This window comes from Triturus cristatus, chromosome 4_2, assembly GCF_964204655.1.
Source record: "Triturus cristatus chromosome 4_2, aTriCri1.1, whole genome shotgun sequence".
NCBI lineage: Eukaryota > Metazoa > Chordata > Amphibia > Caudata > Salamandridae > Triturus > Triturus cristatus.
The window spans coordinates 620,867,398-620,887,101 of record NC_140586.1 but is presented as its reverse complement, the minus strand read 5'-3'; the positions used below and the strand labels follow the sequence as shown (position 1 = coordinate 620,887,101).

At 43.8% G+C, this 19,704-nt stretch overlaps 1 long non-coding RNA gene across 1 annotated transcript in view; it reads left to right on the top strand.

Annotated features, from left to right (window-relative positions):
• LOC146834760 (uncharacterized) overlaps nucleotides 1–17,588 on the top strand; it is a 55,560-nt gene extending 37,972 nt beyond the window's left edge. Inside the window, exon 3 of the long non-coding RNA XR_014960651.1 lies at nucleotides 17,359–17,588. This is a non-coding gene — a long non-coding RNA (uncharacterized LOC146834760). The remainder of the gene's footprint in view (nucleotides 1–17,358) is intronic.
• The last annotated feature ends 2,116 nt before the right edge of the window (nucleotides 17,589–19,704 follow it).

The window sequence follows — 19,704 nt, the reverse complement described above, 5'->3', positions numbered from 1 at the left end:
TTGCCTGGGATGGTTGCGTGCCAGCTAGAACTAAGACGAGGTGCTCCAAGTTGAGTAGGCACCATTTCTGGGCCTTCTCTGAATTGTAAGCTTAATTGCATACTGCTAAACACATTATGCTATTAAACATAGATATGAACTTTTTGAGTATTTGGATTTACATACCCCTGATATCTCCTATTAACGGAAACCTGGGTGAACAAGTTTTCTGACCCCGATCTAGCTGTTGCACTTCCGGCTGGTTATGTTATTAATAGACCAGACCCTGATGGAAAACAGGGAGGAGAACTAGCAATAATATATAGGGACTGTTTTGAGGTGACTTGTGAACCAGTTAAAATTACGGACTACAAAGCTCTTTTCTTTAATTGCAATTTTGATTGTAATTAAAGGTTTTACAGCTTACTGGTCTACACACCCACTGGCCCTAAAATGAAATGTTTGCAAGCAATTAGTGACTTCCTCGACGCAAGCATACACTATCCAAATGTTACAATAATAGAGGACTTACATTTTTATCTGGAAGATTTAGCTAACAAAGATTCTAAAATGCTTATTGATAATCTGAATGGGTTTGACTTTAAATTTCTGACAAATACACCTAACCATACTGCAGGTAATACGCTTGAAGGAATTTTTTTCAAATAAACCAGACCTACAATAGGAGGATACATTCCTCGTTACCTGTTCCGATCGCACAATAGTGCAATTTAGTATTCATTTTAAACCTATGACGATGAATAAAAAATGCCAGGCAGCTAAAAGCCATTAGGGCTTGGAGTAAAATTAACAAGAAAGCACCATCTGAGATCTTAAAGGCCTCAAAACTATCTTTATGCGGTGACCCTAATGAAGCCATAGATAATTTAATTGGATCAATAAGGCATCAAATCTGCTGGCCCCATTGAGATGGTGAAAAACCACATAACTTGTTCAATTGCCCCTTGTACTCACATTTGCTTAAGGAGTTGAAAAATGTCTGTCGGCGATAAAGAAAAAGTCTGAAGAGAGAAAGAAATACAAATTGGTCATTCAGGAGTATAAATCTATGATTAAGGTGATAAAGGCCAATTATTTTACTGAAAAAATCAAATTAGCCACCAACTCCCCAAGGAAGTTATATTCCATATGGTGCAATTGCTCTCGCACCCACCCATTGCTAGCTCGATAACCCCCAGTCAACAACCATGAGATGGTTTGGATGACTTTTTCTGTCTAAAGGTGAAGGCTGTTTATGAAGAACTCAGTGTCAGTCAAAAGGCTATCTGCCCATTGGTGGAGGATATTCCCTGAGCTACTAACAATCTTGGCTTTCATAATTTCCCACTCTTAACAACTGAACGAATAGTAGAGTTAATAGGGATCACTAAATCAGACGCTTCAGCAGACCTGGATCGCCCTAAACTGCTGCAAGAGATTGCGGAATGTATTGCTAAAACTCTCATCATGCTGCTGAATAACACCATTTTGGCAGGAAGTTGTCCTAAAAAGTGGAAAGAGGTATCTATTCTCCCACTACTTAAAAAAAAATCAGAACGAAGACAAGAACTATCTCCCAATTTCTTGGCTTCCTATATCAGCAAATATTTTCGAGAGGCACTTAAACATCTCGATCTCAGAATTTATGGACCAAGTGAGATTCTAGATGATGTCCAGTTTGGGTTTAGGAAAGCCCACAGCACAGAAATGACTCTGATATAAGTCACTGAGGATATTCAGGATATTATGTATAATGGTGGGAAGACTGTAGTAGTCCTTTTCGACCTTTGACACTGTCAGTCACCCAATCTTTAAACATCTGATGGCAGGAGTTGGGTTGGTGGTGCTGCTCTTAACATTCGTTGTTCCTTTCTTGATGATAGAGAACACTCAATGGCCCAAGGTGATTTCACCTCCAAACCATTTTCTTTCCCGTGTGGTGTCAAGCAATGGTCATCGATAAGTCCCACATTATTCAACCTAAACTGGCTCCATTAGCAAAACTGATAAGAACATTTGTCTTATCAAATGTTGAGTATCGTCAGCATATGCTGATGATACTGATGATACTCAACTAGTGGTATCTATTACTAATGGCATAGAGGAAGTGGCTGATCGATTTAATAATTGCATGAGAGCCATAGTGAATTGGATGAACAACCACTGTCTGAAGCCAAATTCTGAAAAGACAGAGGTGCTTATCATGTAAATTATATTTCCTTTTGGAATAATGTATGGTGTCCTCAGTCTTTGGGCCCTCTGCCTTCTCCTGTGATGAAAGTGAGACATTTTGAACTCATTTTTGATTTCAAACTCACCTTCCTTGATCAGACCAATCAGCTTATGTCGGCTTGCTTTTTGCTGCTAAAAACACAAAAGAGAATTCTGCCCTTTATACTCTATGATCTTAGGAAAACAGTCATTATTGCTTTGGTTTCTTCGAAACAGGATTATTGCAATGCCCTTTAGTTGGGCTTGCAGCGAGGGATGTCAAAACAGTTGCAGAGGATACGCCTTCAGGCATACGTAAAGCTTTATAGAAATAAATCAAATCAAATCAAATCCTGTCAGTTAAGCAGAAGCTACTAGCGCATCAGATTCTATACATGTTGCTCTTTCCTGCACGGCTGAAAGTGATATATCAGGACAAGACACTTTTCTTCGACACACCAGAAGCAGCTGGGATATGGCTAGAAGAGAGACCGCCTCCCGATGTGCCGTACCATGCCATGCTTTCCTCACCCACACATCCTGATGCTGCGGGCCGTGCCAGGGATGGAGACAGCCGCCGTGTTGATCTCAGCGCACGTGGAGAAGACATCACCCTGTTGCTGGTTCGGCGGATGCCCTATAGCCCCGCAGCTCTAGGTCCTTGGATCCAGATTTAACACATGAAAGTGCTTCTCTCTCAGTGATGGCAGTGGGAGTCCTGGACCCATGACATACTATTTTCGTACTTGGGATTACCCTGGAACTATTACCTTGTTAGAGCGGATGGGCATGCTGCTGATCACATGGACCCTCTCTTTCTTGGTTGTTCGCTTCTTTCTTTTGTGGGTGGTTTTTAGGGTGGTTAGGGGAACAGTACAGAGGAACAATATTAGAGTATGGTTGCCCAGTTGGCGACGGTTCCTAGTTTATTCCAGAACAGGTACTTTATGATTACGATGTTTGAGGAGGTGTGTGGGAGGTTTTGGTTACAGTTTTGTTTCTTTGTTTTCTGCAGACTTACACCAGCCATTGCTTCACTTGGATAGGTCTGACTTTGAGCCCAGATTGCCTCTTCTACTTGATTACTGATATGATCCTGGCATACTCAATGACCAAGCAGGTTGACGCCAATGCTCCGGGCACTGTTCGTCTCTTGACCTGAAATGTTAATGGGAACTGGAACCCGTCAAGTGAGGCGCAGTGTTGAAATGAGCCGAACAATACTTAGCTGACGTGCTCCTTCTGCAAGAGACCCACTTGGTGGGTACTAGATGCCCTTTCCTTGCCCATATGGGGTACATGCAGGTGTTGCACGCAGGCTTCGTCCGGGGGTCACCGGGACCGCCATTTTGATATATCGACATTGTTCTAATAGTCGACTAGATTTGGAATGACAACCAGGGTATACCGATCCCATCCATGGACACCCCATTGCTCAAGATAGCATCTACATCCTTCCACCACTTACAGGTGAGTTTTTGCAGACTCTTGGGGGCCCCGGTGACACAATTTCTGAAGGCACCCTGGACTCATGGGGTAGATTTCAATGGGGTGGTGGACTGGGGAATGGACCAGACCTCCTCAGCAGGGAATGCCGAACTGCAGCTGTACCCCCTTGCCTGATATCTCAAAGCCATGGGCTTGATTGACAGGTGACGACCTTTACTCCCAGGCGAACTGGGCTATACCTTTTACTTCGGGATCACAAGGTCCTCTCCTGGCTGGACCATTTCCTCAAACCTGTCTCAGAATCCCATAGACAGCAGGACACTCACATTCATGCTCGTGGTCTCTCTGGCCACTCTCCCTTGAAACTATGGCTGCAAATTAGCCCATGGCATTCACGGTTGGGCTGGCTCCTAAATGCCTGGTGGCAGCAGGATGCCAAGGCCAGTACCTATTCACACAACCATAAAATATATGTGGACACAAACACTGACACAGTGGAGTCCCCAGAGACCCTCTGGTAGGCCTTAAAGGCCACCAGTGGGTGACATTATTGGCTATGCCTCAGGCAGGCATAAGAGGCACAGACAGAAATGACCGACTTGGAGACCCACATCTTAGATTTAGAGGCAGCCAGCTCTTCCACTGTACTTTGATACTCCCTACATCAACATGAGGTACAGCAGCAATTGCTTCTGGACCAGGCCAGAATGGCCTGTCTCCCTACACACAGGCACATCTATCATTGGGGTGATAAGACTATAAGACCCTGCACTGGTCCTGCTTTGTTACAGCACATCATACACATATTGCATACATTACCGATGGGTAGGGAGTCAACTACGCCGGGGATACAGCCATTACCCAGTGGACTGCCACCTACTACACATCACTATACGCTCAGCTATCTGGTATTGTAGAGATTTCAGCTAGTCTCCATTTTAGCTTTCCTTTTTACCTTCTTATCTTTCTCTAATGGTGGTTTGCACATGTTTTCCCCTAATGCGAGAATGTGCCATGCACGCATTTATTTTTGATAGACATAGTCGCCCTGTAGTCTGCACAGTTAGGGACATGGCCATGCAAGATGGCCAACCACACGCTTTAGGGGAGAGCCCAGCAGTTCCCCCGTCATCATCCTGGTCCCCTACTGCAAGCTGGCGGCCAGAGGGGGTCAAGGGAGCTCCGCCTGAGACTTGTGAAGTGACAAAAAGATGACGGAGTGGGGCACGGGCGCTGTTATGAGATGAAGTGAGCCACGAGCCATGCCCGAGCACATGGAGGAGCCCGTCGGAGTCCTTGACTGCGAGCGATGGGCAGCGTGCTGACGGCTGGTGGCTGGTGCCATAGAGGCTGACCTGTGTTACAGCAAACAAATGATGGACGGAATGCTGACAAGAAAGTTATCATCAATAGGGTGTTGTCTTGTTCCATGCACATATATGCATGTGTCATGTGTCATTGTTACTTGCCAGTACATGTATATAATTTTGTTTAATCTTTAGATAATTCAGTCATTTTTGTAATCTTTATTGTTCTTGTACATATTTTTGTATCAACAAAGAAAGAGATAATAAGAACATTTATTTATCTATAGCAAATACTACAAATAAAAAGAAAAAATATTTTTTAAAGTTAAATTGGTAGCTTCTTTTATGCTTTTACATGTATTTTGAAGTTCAATAATATATCAGTGGTATATTATCTAGAGTCTATATATTTTTGCACACTTTGTTTTAATCATCCTTTCCCTCCCTTTACCTATTCGGAATGCTGACAATGCAAACATTCTCCCCCAGTCAAAAGATCTGGGTTAAATCCATTGTTCTTTTGCCCACTACACCATCCCAGTTTGGACCCAGCCATATTCAAATCAGTCTTGACCCTGTTCCCCATGGGAACAATCCAGACTGAACTGCCAGGCCAGGTCCTCCCTGGACCGGAAACAAGCATCTTTGGACCGGTTTCAGGGTATGTCACCCTTCTTCAGCCAGGCTAGCTTGAATCCAGTGGCACAGTGAGCAAGGGACCCATGTCTGGGCATACCCATCCCACTTAGGGCGAAAAGTGTTACAGCACACAAATGATGGACGGAATGCTGACAATGCAAACATTCTCCCCCAGTCAAAAGATCTGGGTTAAATCCATCGTTCTTTTGCCCACTACGCCACCCCAGTTTGGACCCAGCCACATGCACATCAGTCTTGACCCTGTGCCCCATGGGAACAGTCCAGACCGAACTGAGGCTGACCTGAGCACTGGAGCCGCCAGAGGGCAGGCGGCACAGAGCAGCCTGGCTCCTTCATGATGAGTGTTGTGGGTGAAGCAGCCGGCTGCTGGGGCTTCAAAGCTTGCTGACTGGGAAGGTGCCCTCTGGCCTGAAACGGTGGGAGCTGCCTGGATCGAGGCTCTCGCCCAGTGTGGTGACTGCCCCCCCAGTGAAGATCCTCACTTAGCTGGATCTCCTTGGGGGCTGGGGAGGAGCGGCCCACGGGCCCCTGATTGAGAGAGCCAAAGTAAGTGGAAACTGCTGCAGGGGGGGCAACTGGGTATTCTTGTTTCTGAGCCCCACCTTGCGAACTGTGTTCCTACTCTACACAGAACGGTTAGTGGCGTGGTGAAGGGCCTGGTACTTGGGTGGAGGAAGCTCTGAGGTCAACTTAAGTGTTGTGCTGGAGGGTCCTCCCCCTGTTGTGCACCCGAGAGGTACCCCCGCATTTCCTTGCTTTGGGGATTGTGGAGTATTAACATTGTTGCCCAGTGAGGGCAGATTAACTAAGCCTGGTGGAGAGCAACGCAAGGCCTGCTGGACATCTCGCTAGAGTGGAGATTCCCACCCTGGCGGGCTGCAGTCAGACTGGTAGAAGGGTGTTTGGAACAGAATAGGGTTTGATAGGAGCGGCAAGCACCCGCAGCAGACCCACTTGGACCAATTTACAAGGGCAGTTAAGGGCGTGGCCCGGCAGACTGAGCAGGGGAATGATTGTTCAACACGAACTCAACTGGAACCATCTGGTGCACAGATCTTGGCTGCTATTGAAAGCTCAAAGCAGGCGCTGGAGCACAAAATGGATTCCATTTCAATTGAGGTGAATCTGCTGCAAACAGACTTGGGGAAAGTTGTGGGTGATCACTGGAGATGGAGGAAAAGGTGGAGAACCTCACTAAAGAGGTGTGTGACTTACAGACTACATTTCATATGCTGTTGGAGAAGGTGCAATTCCTGGACACCCACTTAGAGGATGCAGAGGGCTGGGCGAGGAGTTGTAACCTCCGATTTATGGGCTTCCCAGAGTGAAAGAAGGGTGACAGGCCATTGGCTTTCTTGGAGACATGGCTTAAGGAGGTAGTAGACCCGCAACCCTTATCGCCCTTTTTTTTAGGACTGAGCGAGTCCACCTGGCGCTGATCCTACTCCTTCCTCTTGGTGCTCCCCTGAGAGTGATCATTGCAAAGCCTCTTAATTATAAGGATTGAGATGGGGTGCTGCAATGGGCCCGCAAACATGGAGATCCTCGCTAATTTGTAATGTACAATTGTGGGCTCTGTTAGTTACTTTTCTGTTGTTACATGTGATCCTGTATGGTATGTCTGAGTATCAACTGTGCAAAACTCAATAAAATATTGTCATTAAAAAATAAAAATCAGCGACGTATCGGACTAGGACAGAATTATAATGCATTAGCAGGGACTCAAGATTGTTTTTGACAAACTCATTAAAGATTGAGGGGCTTTCCGTATACCTGTGTGGGACTCGGCACCATGCCAAACACACAGCTTTGGAATCAGAAGGTGAAAAGGTACTAACTGTCCTCATACATGGGTATAGGGAAGGAGGCATGACACAAATTGACCAAAGTGAACCACTCGGCCTTAAATGGAATTTGAAACAGTATCACAGCTGGATTTGGTATCACAGGACAACAAGAGATAACAATGTTCCTAATGTTTTTAAGGTCCTGCACGCTCTGGTATTTACTGCATGGTTTCTGCAGGCACATAATGAGTGAGTTACATGAACTCACCATTATCTCTTGCAAAATGCCTTGCTGTATCATTAACTCAATCACTGGGTAATCCCAGCTATCGTTTCAGGTGTTAAATTATAGTGAGTCATTCTAGGGTACTCAGCGTTAGTTTTCACTCTTATTCAGACAGGTTCATCTCCTTTCATAAGACCTATCTCCTTTCCTGAAAAATTCCAGACTTCAGGCTTTACTGCATTCTTAAGATCTGGTGGTAGATCATCTGTAGTCATCAAGGTGTACAGTCCAGCGGCTATTCCTTGGCTTGCCAATTTGAAGTCAACATCTTCATAATGATCCTAAAATTCTGACCAGGCAATAAATAATGCAGTTTAAATTACACAACAGATCGCATCCCAAGAGATTTATGGGATAGAAATCATACGCCATGAACTGATGGCTCTCTTCAAATGACCTTATTCTATTGTTTTTGTAACAGGGTTTGTCATTTGTTTATTAGCAACCTTTACAACTTGGATTCTTTTTCCCAAGATGGGTAGTTTTGGAACTTTCACTGTTCTAACAGTGGAATAGGTAGCGTATGCGTCAATCAAGAATGACACGGGATGGCCATTAACCTCACCTTCAACAAATGGACCACTATGAGCTACCTCTAACACTGCACCAAGTACTCAATGTTCCTCCTTCTCAGGCACCATCATTGTGACTGGTCAGAGCCAGAACTTCACGCACTACTGTAACAATAAATGTTACAAATTGGTGGACAGTCCAAAAAAGAAACACCTAATAAGACTTTTTAAATCAAGAAACAATTTAATTATTTCTTGACCATATCAATACAATATTAATGTAATTCGTTCTTCATTTTCATTTTACAAATTCATATCTTTACTCGTGTAACAATACTTCCAAAATTTCAGTTTTGCTTGTATAAATGTTATTGATGTGCTAAAGCCAAACAACTTCAAATTTCAAAAGAGTCACGTTCCAATCATATCAAGTGCAATAATTGGTTTCTTTGATGTTGTACAGCCAACAAATGTTTTGCGGCTTAAAATGAACTAGGACTTAATCAAATCTCCTCACAAGCTAATAGATTAGGAATACCCTTCCAAAACTGCAAAAGTACTCTTTAAGTTCCACCATCTCATTAATCCTTCCAAAACAAGCTGATTATAAAAAGACTCTATATACTACTTTTACAAGAATCCAATGCTTTCTCAAAGCTTTATTCACCAATTAACTTAAAGAACTTAAAATTTAGCAATTCATAATCCTGAATTTCAATATGAGGTTAAATGCCCCACATTTCTGCATTAACTAATAATTCATACTATTGATCTGCCCAATATCCACCTCAGCCACTTGTGAGTAAAGAGCTGCAGCCATCTAATGAGTCAAACATGGGGAACTGCTGGAATGGGTTTTGACTCTGGAAAGAGTTCTGATTCAATGTTATAACCTAGGACCATTCATATTCTACTGAGGCATTGAGGCTTGAGGAACTTGCATTTCCGAAACTTGTGGCATGTTAGGACCTTGCACTCTGCATTGGCACATTCTGTAGCTGAATTACCATTTTGAGTCTGTACAAACATCAAGTTCTGAACTGATTTTCATTCTTTCCCCTAGTAGGATTTAGATGACAATCATGCTTCCAATTCCCCAACTTGTTAAAATAATGTCAAGGATTAGTGTCGCAATACCACGACCTGTACCCTATGAAACACAATTTCCCTATTTCATCATAGATCCTCCCTGTAGGTATGCAACTACTTGCATTCCACTCACATTCCCTACATACGGCTGATTTTGACCTCCCCTTTGTGCCACCTTCATCTGGCCCAACATTAACTTTTCTTTCAATTGCTTCTGTTTTATGTTCAAGTCATTGCTGCAATATATAGCATAACTAAATATTTCATCAATAGACTTGTTCTAGCTACAAGTCCCATCATGAACCTAGACACAACCCCTTGCATGTTTTTCCCTTCTGGGTTGTCCATCCCCCTGTGCTGCTTAAACTCTTGCAACAGCCATTCATAGTGAGCATGCACTGTTTCCTTAGGTTCCTGTGTGGTTCTGTCGATCATTTCTCAATCAATATCCTTCACTGGCACTTTTCCTTTCAGAAACGTAATCACCTGTTGATACTTTTTCATCGCCTCAGGTGATGGGTGTGAGATATCAGAATCCGGTGAGGCTCCTTTTCCGGCCTCTGAATAGCCACTTTACATTCGGCACATAGATCACATGGTACCACAATGTCAAAAAAGGTATTCAAATTAACCCAAAACACCTGTGAGATTTTAACAAACCTTTCAACCTGAGTGTACCACTGAACAGAATTCTTTCTTAACTCTGGGATATCATTCCTAATTGATGCAAGATCACTCCAACTCCAAAGCTCATGTGCATAACCTCCACCTGGCACTTCCCTCAATGGGAAATTCTGCATTCCCTCTTTGTCTTGGAAAACTGGGGTTGATTCTCCTTTTTACCCTAGAGTTGGTACTACCTTCAATTTCTTCTGAACTTCCTTTTTCAACTCACTCCATTTCTGTATACTGCCTATCAGTTCTCTGATTTGCAGTTTCATCCCCGAGACTCTCATTCTCATTATGGCTTCATCATCAAAATACACATGGTAACTCCTTTGTAGGGACTTAACCTTGTTAAGGTCTATGTCATGGACTCAGGCTAATTCGGAGAGTTTGTATTAAGCTTGTCCTGGACGTCATGTAATGTCTTTACATAGATACACAAGTTCATTCTCTTGATAAGTGTCTATGCAGGACAAATCAAGATTTCTTGAAATCTATTTGTCTAATTCCAACATCCATCAGACCACATCTATAGGTTTCTCTTTCTCCGATAGTTGAATTTTCCCTCGCAATCCCAAAATATCACAAACTCCAGGGGATCCATTAAAGAATAGGACCAAATCACCTGTTTTCTGTGTGCTAGTACCGTTTTGGTTCCAGGTGTATTAAATGTTATTCCGTCTCTTGGGTTACTGCTTGAAATATGCTGTGGTGAGTTCTAAATGGACACAGGAGATGTTTGAGGTACTGGAGCAGAATCCTCCATAGGAGTGAGTCCTGATCTACCTACGTTGAAGACACAGAGGTATTACACAGTGGGGCTGTGTTAGCCGGGACTAAAGGAGTTTTTCCCTTCACTTCCCAAGTCAGTTGCTCAGGGACTTTGTTTGGAGCAAACACTCCGGTAGGTACTGTCAAACAATACGTTGTTCCCCCAGAAGAGTTATTCACAAGAACGGCAGGATCAATAGTTACATGGACAGTTATTAAATCTGGAGCGCTCTCAACTGAGGGATTCCTAGGGGCACGAATGCCTGAAATTTCTCCTGTCTGATTTGGATTCATAGAGGCTGTGGCATCTTCAGGGCTTCCATCCATACCAGCACCATTCAAACTGTCAGATGGTGCAACATTATAAGGACTAGATGACAGCAATATGTCCAAAAAGTCATCACTAAAAGCACTATTATCTCCAGAACCCTCAGCTTCATGTTTTTTCCTTTGCTTTTGCTTTTTTTTCTTCTTCTTCTGTGGTTCCTCATCTGTCAATACAGGGTGCAGCCTAGTTCCCTCAATTATTTCTGTTTGCCACTTTTGTTGCTCTGCATATCACTTAGCATCAGCGTAGCTAGGTACTGCTTTCTTAGTTTAGCTGGATATTTCTCTCTATCTGCAGGAAGGGCAGCATGCTCCTAAGCATTAAGTACTTTATATTGTGCGGGTCTTGATGATGGCTTCGTCTCATACAACACCCTTCTCAAATTCTCAATAATTTTCAAGTTAAATGTACCATATTGAGGAAATCTCAATGCACCATCATTCTTTATGATCTTATGCCAAAGGCTCAACCAAATAAATGCATGGAGCCCCACATTTAGGGCCATACAATGACCTGCTGTGCCTTCCAGTGGTGCCTCCTCACCTTTTTGAACAGGAACTGTTACATATCCACCAATCACTGTTATCACTCTCACAACAGAGTTATAATTATACGACTGGACCCAGAGGGGAAGATTAGGCTTTACTTTGCCCACTTTATTGTATCAGCAGCCATTAACTTTAACTTTGTGTAAATCAACATCAAACTACATTTCCCACAGCCCATCCAATCCAGACGCTGCAGAATCTGGCTATATCCTCTGGAGACGTTCTATCCTCTTTTTACATCTCTGCTCCAGCAGCCTCAGATAAGAAATTTTTGTTCTCCGTACACTTCTAACCTGTATAGTGTAAATTTGCAGCTGTTACGACGGTGGAATGTTAAATTCCTGCTGGGAAGTGTGCCAAGTAGTGATTGAATTGCTGTATGCTTGAGCATTTTAACTACATTATTCTTTCCAGCGTGGCTGTGGGAACGTTGTTGCTCCTGCACGCCTGCCTCAGTGGTACCAGGCTCTGGTGCATGGTGTTGTCAGCCAGAGGATACACGCACATTTTGCATTCACGCTCAGCGCGCTTTACCTCTCGACAGCCGGCACGTCAATTTCACTCATTACCTGTCAAGAGCGAAGTGTATCTGACTGCATTATTTGTACGGGGTCTGACTCTTTCAAAATATCGGCACAGTATAATTTAACAGAGCCACCACCTGGAGAAAAACACCCGTGTTGCGGTTAAGAGTGACCTCAGTTGGAGAGATATGTTGGGACATGTCGCAGGCAGCACTGAATCAGATATTGGCCTTATATATACCAAAGGGTGTACTGTCCCAAGACCTCTTTGAAACCTAAATTCTTGATTCATTTAAAGAATTTGTGAATCATTCACAGGCCTTGCCCTACAATAATACTTGCTTCCCTTATTGCAGGCTATCCTCATCTTTATGGATATCAAGGAGGACTCTGAGGAATATATGGAGGAGGAAGGCATTATCTACCTTTGTATTGATGACCAATTTTGCCAGGTCATGGAGACCTGCATATCTAAAGAAGTCTCCCAGGATGTGGCGCCCTTGGAGAAGAAAATTATGCAGCTCCAGGCTCAAAGCCAAAGACTCCTCGTGCAGCGGGAAGACATCTGTTGTCCCCTGGCCTCAGTACCTCAAGGGCAGCCGTCAAAACTAACCACAGACAACAAGCACAAAGGCAGGAGTTGATCTCAATGCCTTTGTGCACCTTAAAAAGGCCTTCATGGATTCTCAGCCCCTCCCTACGGACAATGAGATCCCAAGTATCTCGGAAGATTCCTCCTTTCCCCCATTCCCCACTGATCCGGGAGATGGAGAATATTCTCCAAACACCTTTGATGGGGATGGGGACCCCGGCAGACAACGGCATCCGTCTGGCAACCCCTTCCCCTCTGAGAGTGACCCTAAGCTGGATACTGCTCCCCAAGCCCCAGACTCTGATATGTTGGATCCAGACCACCTTTTGCATCTGCATTCTGTGGAATGGGTCCCAGCACCCAAGGTAGCCTCCTATATAGTAGGCAGACTGCAAAAACCTCTGGACAAAGAGGGATGCAGTTGCCTCTGGGCAGAGTGCTCTAGGCCTTCCATTGGAGGGTAAAGTGGCCCTCAGCTCTGAGATAGATGCCAAGATGGGAACGTTACTAGCAAAGTTTGTCCGCAACTCCAAGAAGGGGTTAAATTATTCTTGGAGTTCATGCCTGGAGAAACTACTGGACATGGCAGGATCCCTATCCAAAATACTAGATATGTCAGAGGATGCTAAGGCATCCGGCTCCATAGTCTCCTTGGATGCCCTATCTAGCTAGGCCCAAAGAGCCATAATTTTCCATGGAAATGCCAACTGCACAATTTCAACAGAACAGCGTTGATCTCTGCTGATAAAGATAGACGTGAAGCTGGGGGAGCTATCTACTTCAGTGGCAGATTCCATAGTCCAGGGAAGCCTCTTAGGGGGCCCATTCATTCAAGACCGGGGCAAAGTTTGTAAACAAGTTTAATTTTCTAGATATCACTTAGGTGTTACAAGCAGTTCCAGAGATAACAGCACCTATGGTAATTCCCAAGGTGAGCGTACAGATTTCAATAGGCTAAAACTTGGGGGCCGGTTAGGGGATTTTTGCACAATTGGGAGGCTCTTTCCTTAAATGTTTGGGTTCTTCAGATTTTGGATAGAATTCAATGTGATGCCCTCTCAATCAGCAAGACCAAGACCTCCGTTAGAGTTGGCGGATCTTGAAATTGCACAACTCTTAGAGAAAGGCGCAGTCATCCCAACAATGTTACATCCCAATGGTTTCCTCAGCAACATTTTCCTGGTAGAAAAGAGGGATGGTGGTCAACGCCCAGTTCTCAATCTCAAAGAATTCAACGAGTGGCTTGTTTACCGCCACTTTTAAGATGGAGGGTATCCATCTTCTCAGGGACTTGTTACAGGTAGGGGACTGGATGTTCCACCTGGACTTGAAGGATGCCTACCTTGCAATATCCATCTTCCCCCTGGCAGACGTTTCTTGCATTTCCAATTGAAATCACAAATATTCAAATTCACTTCACTTCCTTTCGGTCTATCATCCTCTCCGTTGTGTATCACCAAGATGTTGAAACCGGTGGTCAAGCATTTGAGAGGTCGGGGTGTCAGACTGATCGTCTACTTGGACAACAGTCTTATGAATCAGTGCACAGGTCAGTCTGTCCAATTATCTGCAGATGACTATTGAACTGCTGGATTCCTCTGGCTTGTGGTCAGCGAGAAGAAGTCTTCGCTCACTCCCATCCAAACTCTGCAATTCCTGGGATTTGTGGTGGACTCGGTCAAGGTCACCCTGAGTCTTCCATCTCGCACACTTACCAAGATAAAACACAAGCTCAGGAAGACGCTGGCCAAACCTTTGGTGTCGCTGCGCCAGTTAGCATGCATCGTGTGTCTTCTCTCCTCATCCATACAGGCCATTTTACCAGGCCCTCTACATTATCGGGCATTACAATGCCTAAAAAGTTCCCATCTTCAAAGGGGTCTTACCTATTCGCATCACGTTCCTTTCTTGGTAAAGGCAAAGGAGCGACTACAATGGTGGGTTTCCCATATGAATGCCTGGAATGGCCGAGCAATCTTCGATTTTCAACCCGATCTCGTAACAGAGTTGGATGCCAGCGGCTCGGGTTAAGGGGCACGCTGTGGAAACTTCTCCACAGGAGGACAATGATCTTTCGCAGAACAGGCCCTGCACATAAACTGCCTGGAACTAATGGCATGTTCCTTCGAAGTCAAATGCTGGATCAAGGACAAGGTCCAATGCTGTGTCCTTCTCAAGATGGACAATTGGCGGCAGTTTGTTGCGTAAACCATCCGGGACGAGTCTTTTGGAACTATTGCCTGGTCAACCAAATTTCAGTGTAAGCAGAACATCTTCAGGGGAAATCCAATCAGGTGGCAGATTGACATTCCCAACATTGGAAGAATGTCAGTTTCTGGAAACTACATCCACGGATGTTTCAACAGATTCAGGATAGCTGAATCCCTTCACGATAGATCTGTTTGCCTCTTGGTTGGACTTCCAGATGGACATATACTGCAGTTGATGTCCCAGTGCGGTATCAACTGATGCGTTTCTCCGGGATTGGAGTACAGAGAGAGGGTATGCGTTTCCACCATTCACGATGATCACGAGATTGTCCACACAAGTTTGGAGACAGCGGGCAGATCTGGAGGTGATCACCCAGTTTGGAGTTTCAAGCCTGGGTTCCAACTCTGATGGAGCTTTTTGGGGATTTTCAAATCCCTCTACCCCTGTTTCCGGGTCTCCTCCAGGATCCCCAAGGGAATCCTTACCACCTGGTCCTAGCAGGCTTTTCATTACCTCATGGCATGGAGGATTAATGGGATGTGGAAAGTTCCAGGCATTTCAGGGAGGCTGCCTCACTACTTGCTAGAGACTGGGCAGACAGCACAAATAAACAATACCGTTCCGCCTGGTCTCGATGGTTGAGTTGGTGCCTCTAACGCCAATTGGCTCTCTTGGAGGCAGACATTATCCACGTCTTGAATTTCCTGGTGGCCCTAGCCTCTGAAGATCTGACTTATAGGTCAATTAATACATTTTGGTCCAGATGTACGACCCTTTTTTGTGCTTGCAAACAGGAGATCGGCCTTTTTGCGACCACAAAAAAGGGTCATGGCATGTACAAACGCTATTTTGCAAGTCACTGACTAATAGCGAGACTCTCTGCCATGTACTATTGTTTTGCAGTGCCATTTGCGTTTGCAAAACATTTGCAGTTTATCATCTACTTCAAGTAGGTGATAAACCATTAGCAAACGGGAAGGGATCCCCAGGGGACCCCTTCTCCTTTGTGAATGGGTGCGAAAATATTTTCTAAGAGCAGGCAGTGGTCTCAGGGACCACTGCCTCCCCTTAAAAAATGAAACTGAAAAGTTTCATTTTTCTTTTTTAAATGCATCACATTTTCCTTTAAGGAAAACTGGCTGCATTTTTTTAAAAAAACTGCTTTATTGAAAAAGCAGTCACAGATATGGTGGTCTGCTGACCCCAGCAGGCCACCATCCCTATGAGTGCTAGCCATTCCCAACAGGGTCGCAAATTGCGCTTGCCCCATGAATATTGATGAGGCATGCAATTTGCTACCCCATTGGGAATCGCAAACAGTGTGTGAGACAAAGTTGTACATTGCATTTTGCGAGTCGCAAAGCAACGCAATTTGCAAGTCGCAAAATGTAAGCGTCGTACATCTGGCCCTTTGTTCGCTTATTCAGCTCGTCATTTGCCATTAGATGGGCACCCGGTTGCGGAACATTCTTTGGTTTGCAAACTACTACGAGACATTAGGTTATCGCTTCCACCCAAACATAGATACTCTACATGATGGGATGTCAACAAAGTTCTTGGTCTGTTCAAGTCCTGGCCCTCGAATCAGCACCTGTCGTGGAAAACAGATGTTGGCAAAATTAGCCATCTTGGTCTCTTGCCGAAGAGTCTCGGATGTCAGAGCACTGGATGTAATAGGCAGGGTATTCACCCCGGAGGGGGTAACTTTTCATATTTCTAGACAGTCAAAAAGAAATAAAAAAAATGGTGTCATATCCAGCATTTCCGGATATTCCAAAACTATGTGCTGTTAGAGCGATAAAAGCCTATGAGTCTATGACAGAAGATCTTCGCCCTCATGATGAAAGCTAACTGTTGATTGCTGTCACGAAACCTCACAAATCAGTTTCTTCCCCTACCATTGCCAGATGGGTCAGATGGGCTATGCAAGAGGCTGGTATTGATATTTCCCGGTTTGGGGCTCATTCTATGAGAGGGGCCATGGCTTCTAATGCTTTCTCTTTGGGGGCTAGATTGGAGGACAATCTTAATGCAGCGTACTGGTCCTCAAACTCTACTTTTAAAAAGTTTTATTTTAAATCACTCTCAAATCTGGTATCCTTATTGGTGGGAAAGCTTTAAACTAGACTAATCCTTGCCTCCAGGTCCTGACATAGAATGAAAAATGTCCTGGCTATCATAACAGAAAGTTTCAATGCTTTTAAGGACATGGAGGTGAAGATTAGCCCACCCTTTCCTTAAACTGTGTTAGGAAACCCTCCCAATGGCATATGCTGTTCCAATGTGACGTAGTTCAATTTAAAGTATATAATGTACATAAATGATGGAGAATCCTTATTCTGTTGAACATGTCTAAGTAAATGTTTCCCTGATTAACTGATCTTGCAATATCGTAGTCATGAGAAAAGAAGACTTACGTTATGATTTTATCTCCTCAGGGACAGATTCAAACAAAGAGGAGTGATCTTTGTAAAAGGCGCCTGTGTTTGCACGAAGAAAGAGGGGGATAGAGAGTCTCCAGAGGATATAAAGAGGACCTGCAGTGTCCAGATTGGATGTTTTTTGTTTCTATTCTCAAGGAACTATGGGAAATTTAGTTTGATGTTGATTTACACAAAGTTGAAATTGATGGCTGCTGGCACAATAAAGCGGAGAAAGTAAAGCCTAATCCTCACCTCCATGTCCTTAATCGAACTGAAACTTTACGTTATGATAGCTAGGACATTTTTTCATTCTCTATCTCAATTGTATGGTCGATGGTACGCATGACTGACCCCACAAAAATTATCAGATAAATGACACCACAGCATATTCTTATCGATCCCGAGATCTTGGACCTCGACGAGCCCGATAACAACTTCAGCTGCTCAACAATAAGCGCACCTACATCTGCACAACAACTCAAAACACCATCACACTGCAACACACAATCTCAGCACAACACCCCTGCAAGCTGTACAGATACAATTTCAATGCGCAACCCTATTAATACTCACTCTCCTCAGCTACCACCACTACTTCCGAACCGCTGGAACGCTGTGATCCTCCAAACTGGGTCATCAACTTTTAAAGGCTTGAACTGGGCTTGTGCAACTCTGGATTTATCCAAAAGTATTTTAGCTCCCTACCCTTCAGTGATTAACCATCCGACTGCTACCACTCGATGGAGTGTGAATATCTGAACATCAATCTCTTAGTGAAATCATCAAATTTACCCATTGGTCATATGGACCTTTAGTAGTCAACTTGAAACGTTGTAAGGGAGCAAATCTCAGAAATACATTTCCATTTCTGTGAAGCCAATATGACTCCACAATGAAGACTAAGAAACAGTTATTTTAACCATAAAGGTTTATTTTAAAACATCAATCCAGCCAGCATATTTGCAAAGCAGGAACAGAATACAAAAAATTGCAATACAGTCTGAAGACCAAAGTGTACCAGTAAGTTAAGTCATAATAAAATGAGGTACAAGATAGCAATAGCCACAATGCAGAGGAAACAAATTGCCTCAATCAGGTGTTCCATACAGAAACTTTAAGTTTCTAATCTAGTCATAAGCTGAGGCGGAAAACTCTAAAAGGAGAAGTCTGAAGGGCGAGCATATAAAGGTTCTAGCATGAGTTTTAGCTTCAGTCGAAGAAATGGAAAGAGTGCTCAGCATAAAGCTTTACACTCTTAGAAGCCCAGCAGAGAGAGAGCTTTTCCCTCTGGAAGCTAGGATGAAGTCTGCCTAGCTAACTATGAAACACCAATTAAAAGTACAACTAACAGTTGCCAGAACATCTATATCTCATTCCCACCACTGAGAGCCAATTCAGTAACCGCATTTGAGGTAAGTTGACATACTCCCTATGTTCCCATCTCCACACAGTTTTTTTTCTCACTTTTAGTTTTTATTTATAAAGGTTTTATTGAAGTCATACAATGTACAAAATACAGAAAAAAGTACAAGCTTCCATTTACAGAATATAGACACATATTGCAGTTCCAACAACCATCGTAGTAGTGACCATACATTAACAACAAATAGTTAATCTCACCTTCTATACAGGTGGGTGTGTTCGGAGATAATTGACCAGATACATCCAGTAGTCTCTGGGTTTAGACCCCGTTGGCAGCTCCTCCTCATATGTCTTTAGAGTGTCTTTACAGTAAGCCATATCCTTAATCCATAATTTAACCTGTGGAGTACCCCTGCTGCCCCAACATAACGATATTCTGCGTTTGGCCAGAAGGAGTGCAACGTTACATAATTTATGTTTCATGGATTTAACAGTAGTGACTAGGCCTAGTAAGCATGTACGAATTGAACAGTAAATAGGCACCTCCAGCATTATACTCAAGATTTGTATAACCTCGTTCCAGTATGCTCTAATAGAATGGCAGGCCCATGCTAAGTGAATTAATCCAGCATCTTCTGCTCCACACCTTGTGCACCTAGAATCTGCACGGAGTCCATATTTATATAGCTGCGCTGGAGTATAGTAGGTTTGGTGCAGGTATTTATAATGGAATGATACGTAGATTACCATTTGGCGTTAGCATGCTGGTCATGTTATAACATATCGCCCATTCTTCTTCCGTGAGAGGCACATCAAGCGTATTATTCCATTGTGCCAATGCCTTGTGTGTATTATCATCTATATCCTCTTGAAGGTGTGTGTACAGATGTGTTACCATATGGGAGTTACTTGACGTTGTAATAAGCATTTGCAATGTATGAAGTGGCTTTGGCTCACTAGGGTAGCCGGGATACAGTTTCTTAATGGCACCCTGTAATC